The sequence below is a fragment of the Nyctereutes procyonoides genome, unplaced genomic scaffold, assembly GCF_905146905.1.
Source record: "Nyctereutes procyonoides isolate TBG_1078 unplaced genomic scaffold, NYPRO_anot_genome, whole genome shotgun sequence".
Classification (NCBI taxonomy): Eukaryota; Metazoa; Chordata; class Mammalia; order Carnivora; family Canidae; genus Nyctereutes; species Nyctereutes procyonoides.
The window spans coordinates 43,431,106-43,448,456 of NW_026575024.1; the positions used below are offsets into that span (position 1 = coordinate 43,431,106).

General features: G+C 41.3%; 1 protein-coding gene across 1 annotated transcript in view; it reads left to right on the plus strand.

Moving 5' to 3' along the window:
• Positions 1 to 13,076, plus strand: part of DTD1 (D-aminoacyl-tRNA deacylase 1) — a 183,768-nt gene extending 170,692 nt beyond the window's left edge. Inside the window, exon 6 of the mRNA XM_055345836.1 lies at positions 12,501 to 13,076. The gene's annotated coding sequence lies outside the window, so the exon portion shown is untranslated. The remainder of the gene's footprint in view (positions 1 to 12,500) is intronic.
• The last annotated feature ends 4,275 nt before the right edge of the window (positions 13,077 to 17,351 follow it).

Here is a 17,351-nt window from a genome sequence, read left to right on the forward strand (position 1 = left end):
TCCTTTTAGTTTTTAGATTATAAATAATAAGAGCTTCTTCCCAGTGAGTTTTAGGACCTTACAATAAATTTTAAAAAATTGAATTTTCAGACTCCTATGATAAGCTCAATGAATAGAAAAGGAATAAATATATAATTATTTATTTCCTAGTAGCCAAACCCAGCTTAAGAACATAAACACACACACCAATACACACAAATTCAAACGTGCCTTGAATTTTCAAAATGGCTTTAAAAAATTCTTATGCCACATAGTTGATTTCTTTCTTGATTATATTGTCAACCTGCTAATATATTTTATAAATTTAATGTCTTGGTTTTTGATGTAACTTTTTCTATTCAGTACTTTGAGTCTTTGTTTTCTTTATTGAACGATTTTGAATTCTGCTTTTTATATCATGTAAAACATAGTTTTCTATTTGTGTTAGATTTTGGCCTCAGAATGATTCCAGTAGAAAGGTATCCAGGGCATTATTATCCTTTGCTTGTGGGCAGTTTGGAAGTGATTTTGCCATTTCTGTGGGGCAAGAAAAACACCCAGAAACACCCAAATGCGTAGAGGAAGAGACAGTAACTGTGTATCACAGAACATCCTGGAAGACATGTTCACAATAGAAAAACCGCACACAATAAAAAGTGGAAGAAGTGAAAGTGGGCATTTCTTTTCCACATCTCCCAAAATTTAAGAGGCAAAATTTTTCATGGACTTGTAGGTATTTATTTTTTGCTTTTCTAAAATCAGTGGAAAAGTTAAAAACCTGTAATCATATTTATTCTCAAGGTATTGCAGATTGGGTAGTGTAGATCTTGGAGTAAATTATGCTACAGTTGACCCTTGTACAGCATGGGTTTGAACTCTATGGGTCCCCTCATCATGGATTTTTCAGTAAATATATTGGAAAATTTTTCAGAGATTTGCAACAATTTGAAAAAGCCCACAGGCAAACCCCATAGCCTAGAAACATAAAAAAATTAAGAAAAAGGCATGTCATGAATGCATTAAATATAGGTAAATACAGTCTATTTTATCTGTTGCTACCATAAAATACACATACATCTATTATAAAAAGTTAAAATTTATCAAAACGTACAGAAATACTTAACAGACTATATATGACACCATTTACAGTGGAGAGAAATGTAAACGAATGTGAAAATGCAGTATTAAATCATAACTGCATAAAATTAATTATAGCACATGCTGTATACCACCATAATCATTTCCTAGCTACCTCCTGTTGCTATTGGCATTGAACTCATGTGTCATGAGTATCCGTTTAAAATGTCATGTGACAGTAATCATCTCCACTTGAGCAGTTTGTCTCTGCAGTAAATTGTGGATTGTAGTAAAAAGTGATCCCTCGCAGTTCTTGTATACTTTTCATAATGTTGAGTGCAGTATCCTAAACCTTGAATAACACCGTGGGATCCATCCAGGGTGCCACTAGTGGTGCTCGAAGTGCTCCTAGGAAGCAGAGAAAAGTCATGACACCACAAGAAAAAGTTGAATTGCTTGATTCATACTATAGAGTAAGGTCTGAAACTGCAGTGCCCACCATCTCAGGATGAATGAATCCAGCGTCAGGGATGTTGTAAAAAGAAAAAAAAAAAAAAAAAAAAAGGAAAGGAAATTCAGGAAGGCATTGCTGCAGCTATGCCAGCAGGCACGGAAATGTTGCGCTTTTTCTCTCATATTGGAAATGCAGCTTTTATGTGGGTGCAGGATTGCTATAAGAAAGGCATACCTATAGACTCTTAAGATGATTTGAGAAAAGGTGAAATCATGCAACAGCTCAATGCAAAAGGAAAGTGAAGGCTCCAACACTGGAAAATTGAATGCCAGCAAAGGATGGTTTGATAATTTTAGAAAGAGGTTTGGCTTTACAAATGTCAGGGTAACAGGAGAAGTAGCTTTTGCTGACCAAGAAGCAGCAAACAAGTTCCCAGACACCATTGAGAAGATCATTGAGGAGAAAGGATGTCTGAACAGGTTTTTAATGCAGGCAAAGTACCCTATTCTGGAAGAAAATGTCCCAAAGGACATTTATTAGTAAGGAAAAGAAGCAAGCATCAGGATTCAAAACAGGAAGGGAGAGGCTGATTGTTGTTTTGTGCAAATGCAGTTGGGTTTATGATCAGGGCTGCCCTTAAAGCTGCTAAACCTCCCCCCCCACCAGTCCCCCCACCCCCAGCTTTGAAGGGAAAAGATAAACACCAGCTGTTCTTTTTGGTTGCATAACAAGAAGGCCTGGACAATGAGAACCCTTTTCCTGGATTGGTTCCATTGGTGCTTTTTTCCTCAAGTCAGGATATACCTTGCCAGGAAGGGATTACCTTTTAAAAGTTCTTTTGATATTGGACAATGTCCCTGGCTACAGAATTATGTGAGTTCAACACTGAAGTTGTCAAAGTGGGCTGTGGTCTCCAAACACATGGTCTCTGATTCAGCTCTAGATTAGGGGGGTCATGTAGACATTGAAGGCTCATCACACCCAAGACTGTATGGAAAACATTGTCCATACTATGGAAGAGAATGCCTATAGAACATCAAGAAGGTCTGGAAGCATTACTCCACTGAAGATGCCACTGTTATTATAGAAAATGCTGTGAAAGCCATCACGCCTGAAACAATAAATCCCTGCTGGAGAAAACTGTGTCCAGATGTTGTACATGACTTCTTAGGATGTACAACAGAGCAAATCAAGGAAATCATGAAAGAGATGGTGGATCTAATGGTTAAAAAGAGGCAAGTTGAGGGATGATGGGTTTCATGATATGGATCTTGGAGAAATTCAGATGCTAATAAGCACCACACAGGAATGAACAGAAGATGACTTGAGGGAGATGAGTGTTTCTGAACCAGTGTGAGATGGTGAGGAAAAAGACCTAGGAGCAGCAGTGCCAGAAAACAAATTATTAGTCTGGCAGAGGGTTCTAATTCTTCCTGCTTTATTTCTTTATTTTTAAAATTTTTATTTATTTATTCATGAGAGACACACAGAGAGAGAGAGGCAGAGACATAGGCAGAGGGAGAAGCAGGCTCCATGCAGGGAGCCCGATGCGGGACTCAATTCTGGGAGTCCAGGATCACACCCTGGGCAGAAGGCAGATGCCCAACCACTGAGCCACCCAGGCATCCAACTTCCTGACTGCTTTAGACTTCTTTTATGATGTGGATGCTGAAACTAAAGCAGAGGTGGAAGGAGGACAGGTGCCACATGATAACATTTTTAGAGAAAAGAAAAGGCAAAAATGTCAGAAATTATGATATTTGGTATTCCCCTAAAGTTACTCTGAGTGTGCCTGCTTCTTCTGCCTCCCCTTCCACCTTCTCCACCTCTGCTCTGCCACCCCAGGACAGCGAGAGCAGCCTCTCCTCTTCCTCCTCCACCTACATCACATGAAGATGGCGAGGATGGAGACCTTTATGATGATCCACTTCTACTCACTGAATAATAAATAATCATTGTTCCATAACAGTTAGTCAGCCTATGGGCTGTGTATATGCGTGTCCTCATGTGGAAACCTAGTAACTGTATGGCAAGAACTGCATGAGATGGTTTGTGTCATCATCATTATTGCCTATATAGTCATCATGTAGAACATCGTGTGCAAGACTCCCATGGAAATGGAGAGCCTATACTTACATAGGCATAAGGTGCATGATGCTAATATAAAATTGATAACGCCTTTGTTCTCTTACTGTTTTATAAATTTGCTTTCAAAGAATCACCATACAATATGCCTCTTTGTCTTACAATTGGAGAGAGTGCCTATCGGCCTATCATCATGAGTGTTTTTTTTTTTTAATAACAAATTTATTTTTTATTGGTGTTCAATTTGCCAACATACGGAATAACACCCAGTGCTCATCCTGTCAAGTGGTTTTAAAAACAATGTTAACAGTGTTTACAGTAGTGTATCATACTAACAGTGTATGCCAGAAAAATTTTACAATGATTCATTCATTAGTGAATAGGCTAGACTGCCATAAAGCAATCCTATTGCTGCTTCTTATTATCAACACACTTATCATTACACCTGTAAATACGAATTTCTTTTTCACACTATCTTTTCATTTTTGGTGTGTGATGTTAGTAATATGGATAATGCGTACAGTGTTTTGGATCATGTGGGATGATGACGTAGGTACTGACAGATAATTTGTCTTGTGAACAGATGAAAACTTCTGGTGCCAGTAAATATAGGACAGGACTGTGAATGTATTTTCTCCTCATGATTCTCGTAATAGCATTGCCTTTTCACTCACTGATTTTCCTGTAGGAACACTGCATAATACATATAACATACAGAAAATGTGTTGTTTATGTCATCAGTAAGGCTTTGGTCAGCAGTAAGCTGTTAGTAGTAGTTAAGTTTTTGAGGAGTCATAACTTCTATAGATTTTCAACTATGTAGGGGTTTGTGTCCCTAACTTGTGTGTTATTCAAGAGTCAAAACAAACAAACACACAAACAAAAACCTAGCCAGAGAAGGGACATGATAGTGGGGGAAGCAAACTCAAGGGCACAGTGTTTTGAAAAGAGTAGATTTGTTTTCCTTTTCCCTGTAAATCAAGGGCACTGCAGCCCCATCATCATTATGACCCTGGGGAGGAGGTGGGGGAAAGATGAATGACCAGGAATCATGTAGCTGGAATCTTCCAGCAGGAGGGAAGGTGAAAGAGAGCTTCAGGGTAAGGAGGGGCAGTGAAAGAGAGAAGAGGAGTAGAAGAGGAGAAGCCCAAGGCCATGCTTGGTGCTATGGCTCCAGGATTGAGTCCTCTGGCTGGTGGTTGGGTTGACAGGAAAGCTGGAGGCCTGGGGGCCTGTGTGCTGGTCCCTGGTGGGAATTCGGGCAGGAGACTATGGAGGATGGCTTAGAGGTCTCTGTGAGGCTGCTGCAGTGCAGTAGAAGGGAAAGCAAGACATGGTTAGGAGACAGGATGCAGCAGGAGTCAGTAGAGGGGGGTGAGGGGTGTTGAAGAAAGGTGTGGGGGTCAATTGGGCTGACCCTGCATCCTGGTGGAAGGAGCGAAGTGAGCCTGCCCCAGAGGCTAAGGCCGTTGCATCCAGGAAGCCAGGAGGGTCATGACCTCAGCTCTTCATAGGACTGCTACTATGAGACCCTGCAGATCTCAGCTACAGACTCCATGTGGGTGGGGTGTGAGGAGTCTGTATTGCTAGTGAGAGCAGAAATGAAAGCAGGGTAGGGCAGGGGTGGGGGCTCTGGCCCCCAAGCTATCAGGTGCTACTCAGTGGTGTGTCCAGGTCTCAGCACCAGATGCGGCACCACACCAGCCCCGCTGGGCACAGGGGCCATTCTGTGACTCAGCTGTTCTCACACCCTGGTGTGCAGAATTACTGTGGGTTCAAGATTGCCTCTGCTGCCACTCAGCGGATGGGAGCTTGTGAGGATGTTTGGATGGGCCCATGAAAACACAGAAGCCACATTTCCTTTGCATGTTAATGGAGCACTATTTGAGTTTTGGAGTACATGAGGAAAATCATCTGCTTATTGGCACTTTAAGGTGAGTGTCCAGTTGGAATTCAAATCAGAGATGTTAGTGGAGGCCCCGTGGCTGGTGCAGACATTCAGGCATGGACAGACATGAGGGGCCCTCTGAGACACCACAGCCACAGCCATCTGAGGGCCAGGGAGGAGCTGGGGTACAGCTAACACCTCTGGGTTATAGACATGTTCTCAGATTTGAAGACCCTAAAGGGGGCCAGGAGTGAATGAGAGCTGGTCCTCCAGTTAGGGATTTGGCTTTTCTGTTGTCCCATTTACTGAAATTCGTCGTTCTCAGTAAACCTACAAAATCACCACCCGATATTCAGATGTCTGTAAAAGCTGAATTAAGTAGTCACAGAAGGTGACCTTGGCATTGACTGTGCTGCACAGAGAAACAGCAGCCCTACTCCTGCCTCAGTGAGGGGAGCTACAGTTTTCATTTGCTTTTCTTTACAAACAGAAAGAGCCCTAGGGAGCCTCACAGGACCTAAGGGAGGAGCTTTGAGTTTCCAAGGAGAGAGAGAGAGAGAGAGAGAGAGAGAGAGAAAGAGAAAGAAAGAAAGAAAGAAAAGAAAGAAAGAAAGAAGAGAGAGAGAGGGAGGAAGGAAGGAAGGAAGGAAGGAGAAAGAAAAGAAAGAAAGGAAAAAAAGAAAGAGAAAGAAAAAGAGCGAGAAAGAAAGGAAAGAAAAGAAAAGAAAAAAAAATGGAGTGAGAAACTCCATGAGCTTAGGTATAGTTTTCTTTGAAAATGAGTCGGAACCTTCAGAGGGAACTCCCAGAGTGCTGACATTTCTCTGTCACATTGTAGATGTTCCTTATTTTATCAAGTGGACATGGAAGTACTAAAATGCACTTCTGTTTTTGTCCTCTGTCTCATTCCTTCAGGCTCACTCACCTTGCTGGGAGGGTTCAGGGTTTCCTCTGAGGCTGTGACTCCCTTTCCCCTTTCTGGCCACAGCCAAAGGCCGCAGCCCCTCACGAGGACCATGTGCTCTCTGCCTTTGATTGCAGGGTCAAGTACTGCCTCGAGTATTTACTTCACTGCCATCATTAGAGTGTGAGAGGAGCATGCTCCTGAGCAGCACCCCACATTTCTGTTCTCAAATGTCAACACACTTGAAACCAAGCAAGGAAAAAGCATTTTGGAAGCTGCCATCTGTTTGCTTTTTCTTTTCTTTTCTTTTTTTTTTAATTTTTTATTTTATTTATTTATTTATGATAGTCACACAGAGAGAGAGAGAGAGAGAGAGAGAGAGGCAGAGACACAGGCAGAGGGAGAAGCAGGCTCCATGCACCGGGAGCCCGACGTGGGATTCGATCCAGGGTCTCCAGGATCGCGCCCTGGGCCAAAGGCAGGCGCCAAACCGCTGCGCCACCCAGGGATCCCTGCTTGCTTTTTCAACTTGACCTTTGTCTGAATAATAAGACATATCTGGCTGAGCACATTTCTTTCTAATGAGCTAGAGTGGTTGTGTGTGTGTGTGTGTGTGTGTGTGTGTGTGTATTAAATAGTCATGTTTTCATTGTTGTCACCCCCCCGCCCCCCCACCCACACACGTAGACAGTAGAATCTCTTTCATTTCCACAGCTTTCATTTTGCCTCCCTGTCAACATTCATTCCCAGTTCATAGGCTGGTGCTTCATGTATAAAACTGTGCCTCCAAGGTACTGTTTTTATTTTTTTAAACTTAAAATTTTTTGGTGGTTGCCCTAGAATTTGCAATACACGGTTTTTTAAAAAAAAAGGATTTATTTATTTATTTATATTCATTCATTCATTCATTCATTCATTCATTCGAGAGAGAGAGAGCTCATGAGCAAATGGGAGGAGGGCAGAGGGAGAGAAAGAGAATCCTCAAGCAAACTCCTTGCTGAGCACAGAGCCCAACACAGGGCTTGAACTCATGACTCTGAGATCAAGACCTGAGCTGAGATCAAGAGCCGATGCTTAGGGTGCCTGGATGGTTCTGTCGGTTAAGCGTCTGCCTTAGCTCAGGTCATCTTTTTAAAAAACATTCAGGTGCTTAACCATTTGAGCCACCCAGGTGCCCCACAAATCCAAGTTTCGGACCTATATCACATTTCTTCTGCCTAAAAACTGAAAAACTTCTTTCAGCATTTCTTGCAGTACAGATCTAAGGAAGTCTTTATTTCACTCACTTTTGGAGGATAATCCCACTAGTACAGAATTTTAGATGGGTGGCTTTTTCGTTCAGTAGTTTAAATATTTTTTTCCATTCTCTTGCTTGCATAGTTTCCTCTGAGAAGTCCTTGCAATGTTCCTCTGTGGGTAAGGTGGGTTCATAGCTATTCCCCATTCTTACCCTTCCTTCTTTCCTCCCCCCCTTCAGCTTCTTTCAAGATTCTCTCTCTAGATTGGAACATTCTTGGCCATTATTTCTTCAAATACTTCTGCTCTGTTCTCTCTTCCTGGTATTCCAATTATGTATATGTTGTACCTTTTGCAATTGCTTCACATCCCTTTCCCCTTAATTCTTTTCTCTCTTTGCATTTCAATTTGGAAGTTTGTATTGACTAATTTTCAGGTCCACTGATTCTTCCTTTGGCTGTGTTCAGTAGGTGAGCCCATCAGAGGTGTTCTTTCATTCTGTTATGGTGGGTTTTTTTTACTTCTAGTATTTCCTCTTGATTCTTTCTTGGAGTTCCCATCTCTCTGCTGTATTACCCATCTGTTCTTATGTATTGTCTCTTTTACCTATTAGAGCCCTTAACATATTAATCATGGTTATTTTCCCTTGTCTGATAATTTCAACATCTGTATCACATCTGAGTTTCACTCTGATGACTGCCTTGGGCCTTCTGAGTTTCTTGAACCTGTAAATGTTTGTCTTTCAATACATTTGGGAAATTTTAAGCAGTGTTTCTTCAAAAAATATTTTCTGCTCCATTTTCTCTTTTCTAACCTGGAGGAGGTTACTGTTCCCACACCTTGGTGCTGTTCTGGCCTGTTATGCAGGAGGCTGAACTGCTTTCTCACTGATACATAGTAGTCATGTTATGCTAGTTTATCAGCAGTATGGTTGGATTTTCTATGTGCCTAGGCTTCCACCTTAGTTTCATTTATTAGAAAATAAATTGTCAAGATGATTCTGTCTATAGCTGAAGTAGTGAACCAAGCTTACAGATAACCTAGAAGTATGCCATCTAATACAGTAGACGCTACCTTTGGGTGTATATTTAAGCATAAATTAATTAAATTAAAATTTAAAATTCATTTCCTTAGTCACAGTAGCCACGTTTCAAGTGCTCAGTAGCTACATCTGGCTAGTGGTTGCCATATTGGATGGTGCTGACATAGAATAAGCCTGTCATTGCAGAGTTCAGTTGGACAAGTGAAGATTCTGAACCACTGTCAGTTCTGTAAGACTGACTTGATTAAATACATACAAATATATGTGAGCAATAGATAGTGTACAGGCTAAACAAACAAAAATATTTATTTATTTGAGAAGGGGAGAGCACAAGATTAGGGGGAGGGAGAAGCAGACTCCCCGCTGAGCAGGAAGCCTGACACAGTACCCCATCCCAGGACCCTGAGATCATGACCTGAGCTGAAGGCAGATACTTAACTGACTGAGCCTCCCAGGGATCCCCAAGCTTTTCTGTCTTAATCAGGAAATTGGATCACTGTCCCCATGTTCTTATCACCAAGTTAGGACCTTCAGCTCTTGAATAAAGGCAGAGATTCTTCACTTTGACAGTTCAGTGGAGGGCTCACTGGAATCTAAGTGCTAAGTCAGGGTGAATCCTTCTCTGATAATGTGGACTTCTCAGAGACTCATGTCTAAGAACAGCCTTTCTTTTCTAGGTAAGTGAACTCTCAGATTAGATTCCTAGCTGTGGCCTGAAATAAATATATAAAAGTTGGGTTCTTTTGACAGTGGTTTGGAGAGCGGGTCTGTGGTCTATGTATCTTAAGCACTTACACTTTGTGGTTGCTCTAATGGTCTGAAGCCAGAAGTAGATCAGCTGGAAATCAGCATCTCAGAGAGACTTAAACAGGCTATTGAGGAATTCCTTTCTTCTGATGCTGTACTGTTCCCCACTGCCCCTGATGTTTGTAGGCAGTAAACGAGAACCACTCCAGAAGCTTCTTTCCATAAGGCTATGAAATTGTGGTGCTAAGTTAACTCAGGCACTTAACACTGCATGTCAAGTGCCTCCGTCTGCCCTCAGATAGCTCACCTGCCTCACGGAGACATCAGAAGAATGCACTTGGAAGTACATGCCATCCTCTCAACGGCTCTCACAGGGAGGCACATTACCTTTCCTCTAGGATTTCTAAATTTTATCACCCTTTTGTGCAGAATCATGTGTTTGTCAGCTTGCAAATAACTTCCGCTCAGTGCTTGTGATCTGGCAAGTGGACCTCATGGATAGCTCCCTCCCATCTCCCCTTTCAGGCTTCTAGCCTTGGGAATGTTATGATCTCCAGCCACTCCCACCTGCCAGCCAGTAACCTGGCCCCTGGGTTTTTCCATGGTAATGTTTAAGAAAATGAGAAGGAATATTTGTTAAAGTGAAATTGGAAATAAAAAGCAGCATCTATTTGACCAATCCATGTACCTTGGTGGGGCAGTAGCTTTCAGGTGCAACAGTGTCTACCGTTGGCCAGAAGGGTCTTGCATGCAGTTTGGGAGTTCATGTTATTAATGTTGATAGTGTGATGAGATGTGCCTATTAGGTATCCCAGTATTAGAACAGCTAATTTTAAAGAAATTTGTAGTTTAAACCCTTCAGGTTAAGTGCTTTATGAAATCTCTAGGCCTGAGTGGTTTACTGTAAACTTTGAGAAGCCCTGGGATAAAACCTCTCAGGTTTCTAGTTCTGTGATTCTCTGGTAGGGAATTGTGATTTCTAAATTGTCTTTCTCATAAAATTTCTTTTGAAAGCCATTTTGTATTACAGAATTAATGCTCATTCATCACAGAAAGTTTTATAAAATGCCATAATGCTCAAAGAAAGTAAAAGTCACCTGCCATTTCATAAAGATAATCATTATTAACTTAATGCTTTTATAACATTTTCTCTAATCAGATAATTCTATATCTTTTTCTCGAATTTTACATAAAGACAGACTGTATATATAATGTCACTGCTTTTATCATCTAATGGAATATTGTTAACATTTTCCAGGTCATTTATTCTTCTGCAGTAAACCTTATCATTTCCATCTGTACATCAGACATTGAAACATAAATTTATTATCTCAAAGCTTGAACACATGTAGAATATTTATTTGAAGTAAATGTAAAAGAATAATATATTAAAGCTGGATCCCAAAACTCATTTTAAATTCAAAAACAAAGGTTTTAATCTGCACCAAGAAGATGAAGTTCCCCAAAGGTCAATGTGAGATCCAGTTTCAGGATTTTAGTTATTAGTATTGCAGATGAGGAAAGAGACATTAGTACACCCCAGATGCCTAGGTTTGGGTTAACATCTTGATTAAAATATAGGAGCATATGGATTGCTTTTCCTGGCTTAAAAGTGGAAGTAATATGGTCCCCAGGAATGATGTATAATTCCTATCCCCTTGTGGTCTTTGAGATATCTCTTAGGAAGTAGTGCAGGACTGTGACTGGTGAGTTTTAGAATGAGGGTAGGCCTTGGGGAAAATTTTAGTCTCTTGTGTGGATCCATATAGAACTGAAGAACATAGCTCCTGTTATAATTAGCCTTTCTGGGATGGGCCCATAGGCCTCCATATCAAGCTGGGTTCAGGAATGGAAGGCTGTTAATTCTGTTGAGGCATCTGCTCATAATGTGACCCTTTCCTAAGAATGTGATCCATGCTCGAGTGCATCCAGAAGCATATTCACAGATGTGGTATCACTGGGCAACCCACTATCATCAGAATCTTTTGCTTTTACTGAAGTTCACACAATTAGAATTTAGATCTGAGGAAGTAGAAACTGCTGTGTTAAGTTTGGGGCTTATTTAAATTCTTGGATGACAATTGCCTGCCTCATAAATCTTAGCAAGACTAGCTGGTTTTTGTGGTAGCCTCAGAATTACAGAAGGAGACTTGAGATACTTGGAGATTTTATACTGAAGAACCTACCATCCTTTGAGCAGTGTTAAAAATGTCTCAAAAGCAAGTGTTTAGTTTATTCCCTGTCCCTATGGTTCATTTAGGTTCCCCCCTGCCTCCTTCATGATTAAAAGGATTTGGAAATGAGACTTTTGTATCTTTTCTCAAGGAATTTGTCCCATTTCATCTGTGTTGTCTAATTTGTGAGAATATATAAAGTTGCTTGTGACGTATCCTTTTAATGTCTATAAAATGTACCGATGTTAGCTCTTCGATTCCTGATACTCGTAACATATGTCTTCTTTTTTCTTGATAAGTCTGGCAGGATGTTTATCAAATTTATTGATCTTCCCATTTATTATTTGTTTTTGTTTGAAATTTCATTAGTTTCTGTTCTAGTCTTTATTTTTTCTCTTCTGCATGCTTTGGGTTTTACTCTTTTATTCTTTTAGTTTCTTAATATAGAAGCTCAGATTATTGACGTGACAGCTTTCTTCTTTTCTAATGTAACCTTTGAATGCTATGAATTTCCCTGTAAGTAGTGCCTTAGGTACATATCACAGATGGTGATATGTTGTCTTTTCATTTACATTCGCTTTAAAATATTTTCCAATTTCTCTTTGATCCAAAGGCCATTTAGAAGTGAGTTAATTCCCAGATACGTAGTGTCTTTTTGAGCTCTAAGAATAAAGTTCTAATAAATTGGAGATTTTGGTGAGGACAGTGTTTGGGTTTATACATGACAACATGGCAGATTATTCATAGTGAAGTGAAACATTGTCATGCTGCTGTCATTGTATGAACTAAAAGGGTAGCATCAGCTGTTTGTTTTTTTTAAAATTTTTATGCTTGGTTTTATTTTTTTTACATAGGATTTGGAGGCAACTTTTGGGACCTTTTCCGGTAATGTGTCTTATCTTTGTTCTTTTTAGTGCATTATCATTGGGCGGAACTGGATCCTGAAAAATTCATGAAAGATGCTAAGTACCTACACTGCTTTAAGAATTTGGAACTGAGTCATGAAAAGGAAGACAGAAATAAGAAATTGGGAACCTGAGTAGCCCTGCAAAAACAAAAAAGAATAAAACAAAACAACACCACCAAAGGAACATTACCATTTTCTGTTGTTGCTGTGGTCTAATAGAGAAAGTGGGTGTTGGAGGTATGGGGGAGTGTACCTCATGCACATGGCAGCAGGGCATACACCCATGCTTTCCCCATGAAAAGACTCTGCTGGTTCCTATGATTTCTTGGCTCTCTTTTGAAACAGGCTGGCCCAACATCACTTGACACTGAGTCCTCCTTTCACATGTGTCCATGATGGGTCTCAACTGCATCCATGTTCTTCCCAGTACTGGCTTAGCCAGGCCCCATGTTAAGGTGTAAAGAGAACAAACATCAGTGATAATGTATTGTGTAAGACCTTTGCATCTTGTAAATTTTGTCATTTTTCTAAAAAGAAATAATAAAATCCTAGACCTCAACAAACCACTTTATTATTAAACAGATCCTGCTGTGTTTTTGCTTAGTCATTTTGTTTATAGAAATACAATGTGTCTGACCCCACTCTAACCCTCTAGCAAGAGGCCGTCCCTGAGTGGCCTACACAGATCTCTGATTCTGTGGTGAGAGCCTATCAGTGGTAATGTTTTGCTGATGACATTTTACTTGGACATGAGATGGAGGAAAGGGGAGCATACATGGGAAGGTAATCCAGTTATGGAAAAATGGGCAAATGACTGAGACCGAGTATGGCTGCCATCTCTGATTTATCCACCTTTGGGAGGTGGAGAAAAGTCTCAGCGTGTTGGAACATACAAATGCCCCTTTTCCAAGAGCTGAATGGTTGTCTGTATATCCATCCAGTATCCTCATGGTTGTCTGTATATCAACCAATATCCTCATAATTATGTGAAGAAGGAACCACATTCTGCCAAAGAATTTCTTAGTTAATTTTAATCTGTTAGTGGCACAACTGTAGTGGTAATTTTTAGACATCATATGATGTTAGTAGTTACATAAATATTACTACATATTATATACAATTATATAATATCTATAATATTTTGATGCTTATACAAGCACAGTTATCTTCTCTTGAAATATTTCTTGCCTAACTGTAGAGGAGACATCTTTATTTGGCACTTTTGTAATGCTGAAACTCTATCTGTGACCTTTATAATAAATTCTGTCTAATCTGACCCAGTTGTCTACTTCAAATGAAAACATAGAAAATGTGAGAGAAAGAAAAAAAAAAGCTCAAATGATATCTCTAGTGTTAATTCAGGTACTTGGAACATGGAGTTGGAAAGGGGTTTGTCAGACTGCCATTTCTGAACCAATATAGATGGTTCGAGATAATCCATGATAGCACAAACCTCTGGATTTTAAATCATTCCCTTCCAAATGCAAATCTCTGGTCAGATTCCCCATCTGTATGGGCAGTGAGGTCCAAGAAGCTCTGCTGTTTAAACTATCTATGTAGGCTTTAATTAAAATTCACTATGAAGTTACTCCAAACTACAGTTTTGTAAACTTGGTTGTAGGGTCATGGACTTGCTGAACACATTTGTCAGACATTTCTCTGCCACAACATTTTATCACCACCAATTAATGCTTACTGAACAGCTGCAGCCTGCCCTTGTGCTAATTGGTCACGAGGATGGCATAGAGAGAAGAGCTAATGTGCTTGAGGTCTGGACGTGGTAAAATGATAAAGACCTTCATTGCCCACAACCCAGTTCCTGGATCCCATTTTAAAGGGACATAGACAAATTGGGGCATGAGCAGAGTCGTGTAGGCAGTTGGCTGAAGGATCTGAAAACCATGAAAGGACTGAAGGAGAGGAGCAAAGCTCTGAAAGTTTGAAAGATATGGACAAAACACTTGGGTCAAGAACAAAAGAGCAATAAATTTAAGTTCCATTAACAGATGCTGGCTTGATACAAGGTAAAGCTTTCCACCATGATTCAGAAGTGGATGGTGATGTTAGGAGCATTTAGCATTTGGGCAGTTCTGAGCTTACTTAGGTGTGTGGCGAATTGTATATCAAAAATTTAAAAATCCTCCCTTGTGGTATGCAGTAAACACGGTAAATGTCAGAATATGGTTCCTTCCTTGCTCCTTTTGTAACATTGGATTGAAGGAAGCTTTTTGATCATCCTGAAGGCCATTTTCAACTCCTAGAAACAGAAGCAGCAGCATATAAACCAAAGACTGGCTCAACAGGGTCAGATCTAACCACAGGGCAAAGTTGTGAAATAAAAATGAAAGCTCCAGAAGAAACCTAATGAAATCCACAGCTGCATCCAAAAGATACTGAAGTCTGCCTTCTCCTACCCTTCGCTCTCATTCTGAAGGTCATTTCTAATCCTTACTATGGGATTCACGAGTAAACGGATTTGGGGTGTAGTTCCACTTGCAGAGTATGAAACTCAGTTTTTATACCCTCCTAACATCTCCAGCTCCTGCTTTCAGTTTATTTTTAATCTTTCTCTTTCTTGTCCGTTAAAGCAGCATTTGGATGGGAAGGGAGAGGAGAATCATCCCATGTATGGCTTCTTGAGAAGGCTTGGCAGACTGCTGGCCTGTCCTCTAAACAGAGCAATGTCCATTAACACTGGGCAGCGGGGTCTGTTTCATTTGCCTTTAATGGTGTACTTTAGAGGAGACCAAGCTCTTGAGAGATACAAAGCATAGACCAAAGAAAGGCACCTTCTGGGGCTGGATATAGCGTTACCTCATAGTTGGTGGTCCACAGGAAGGCATTTTCTCTACCAAGCTGCATCCTAAAGAGATGGGTGCATGCCACCAGATAAAGTGGTATTTCATTGATTTGATTGTAGGGAACAAACAGTTCCACAAATGTACGATTTCTTGATATGTTATCATTTTAGTCACTCTAAAATCAGAGAGGTGATCTTTTCTGTCAAACTGGTCAGATTTCCTGCCCTTTTTCAGCCAGGCAGTGTTAGAATTCTTAGTTTGCAAGTCATTACTGATTTGGATCTTTTAGGAGTAGAGTTAACCTCATTTCAGAAGACATGGAATAATAACCAAAGATAGAGCCTCCCATTGATCATATTTGGGAATAAGGTGGAAAAATCAGTTTGTTTATTATTTATTTATTTATTTATTTATTTATTTATTTATTTATTTATGATAGTCACACACACAGAGAGAGAGAGAGGCAGAGACATAGGCAGAGGGAGAAGCAGGCTCCATGCACCGGGAGCCCGATGTGGGATTTGATCCCGGGTCTCCAGGATCGCGCCCTGGGCCAAAGGCAGGCGCCAAACCGCTGCGCCACCCAGGGATCCCGAAAAATCAGTTTTGAGGTGAGTCTGCCTCTCACCGTTGCTCCTAGTCTTTGTTCTCTTCTGGAGTACAGACCTTCATGCATTAAAGTGGTAGAGGTCTGGAGAACAAAACCTTAAATTCCCATTATGAAAGTATCTATTGCTGATGGTATTTTGGATTTGTTAAATTAATTTGATAACAGAGTTCATATTTGTAGAGCCCTTAAAATAACTGCTTATTTTTGAATCTTCCCTGATGCTTGGTGCATGAGAGCCTCCATCATCAAGGAGGAAAGGTATTGGGGTGTCTTTTGAAGGACATCCAGCAGATAGTCACCCTGCAGCAGAGAGTGGGCTCAGCCTAGGCGGTGCTGTCCCAGAGGGAGCTAAGGTCTGAAGAACAAAGCGGAGTTGGCAGATTGAAAGTGGCATGCCAGGGAGAAGGCAAACCAGTGCCTCGAAGTGTGGGCAAAATGGGGATTCAGACATCTGCCAGCCAGCTGGTGGGGCTGGACTCAGGGAGATGAGACCCATGGAAGGACATGGACAGATGCAAGTGGAGAGTGAGGAGCAGGAACAGCCACCCCCCCCCCCCCAGATATCTGGTAAGGTGTGATCATGGATTTAGGTTTCATCACATCTCCCTCCTTCTCCAGGTGGATTTGTTTAGTTTTGGAGTTTCTCGTGTGACATGGCTGTGAGAGTGACCTGGAGGACTACGTGCAGCTCTGCTGGTGTGGGGTGACCAAGGCCACTGGACAGTACTGTGGAAGCCTCAACAGGCCAAGGGGTGACCCAGACTTGGGGTTGCATCCTGGCTGTGTGGCAGAGGTGCCACATGGTCTCGGCATGGTGTGTGTGTTCATTCAGCTCTCTGAACTTCATCCTCCATCTGTACATCTGGGTTGTAAGGGTTAACTTAAACAAGGGCTGTACACAAGGCACTGGGCATGGTGGCTTGCAGTGGCACCTGCTCGGCACACAAGGCACGTCGCTGTGATGATGCAGTTCAGTGTGACTGAAGCTGCTTTTTTTCAGAAGCTGCATTACAGCTCTGGCCTGGTGCTCACCTGGGCAACTAAAATCCCAGGTTTACTTCCCATATCCACTGTCTGGTCTGCAAACCCAAATGAAGAACTGAATTCTGTTTCTGTTGGGCTAGGTGATATCTCCTTGTGGTTTTGATTTGTATTTCCCTGATGACTAGTGGTGTTGAACTCCCTCCCTCCCTCCATTCCTTCCTTCCCTCCAAGGATCGATTTTATTTATTTTAGAGAGAGAATGTGGGGGGGGGGGGAGAGGGGGAGAGAGAATCTCTACCAGACTCTCTGCTGAGTGTAGAGACCAATGAGGGGCTTGATCCCACAACCCTGAGATCATGATCTGAGCCCGAGATCAAGAGTCAGTTGCCCAACCAACTGAGCCACCCAGGAGCCCCTATATTTATCAGGGATATTGGCCTGTAATTTTCTTTCCTTGTAGTGG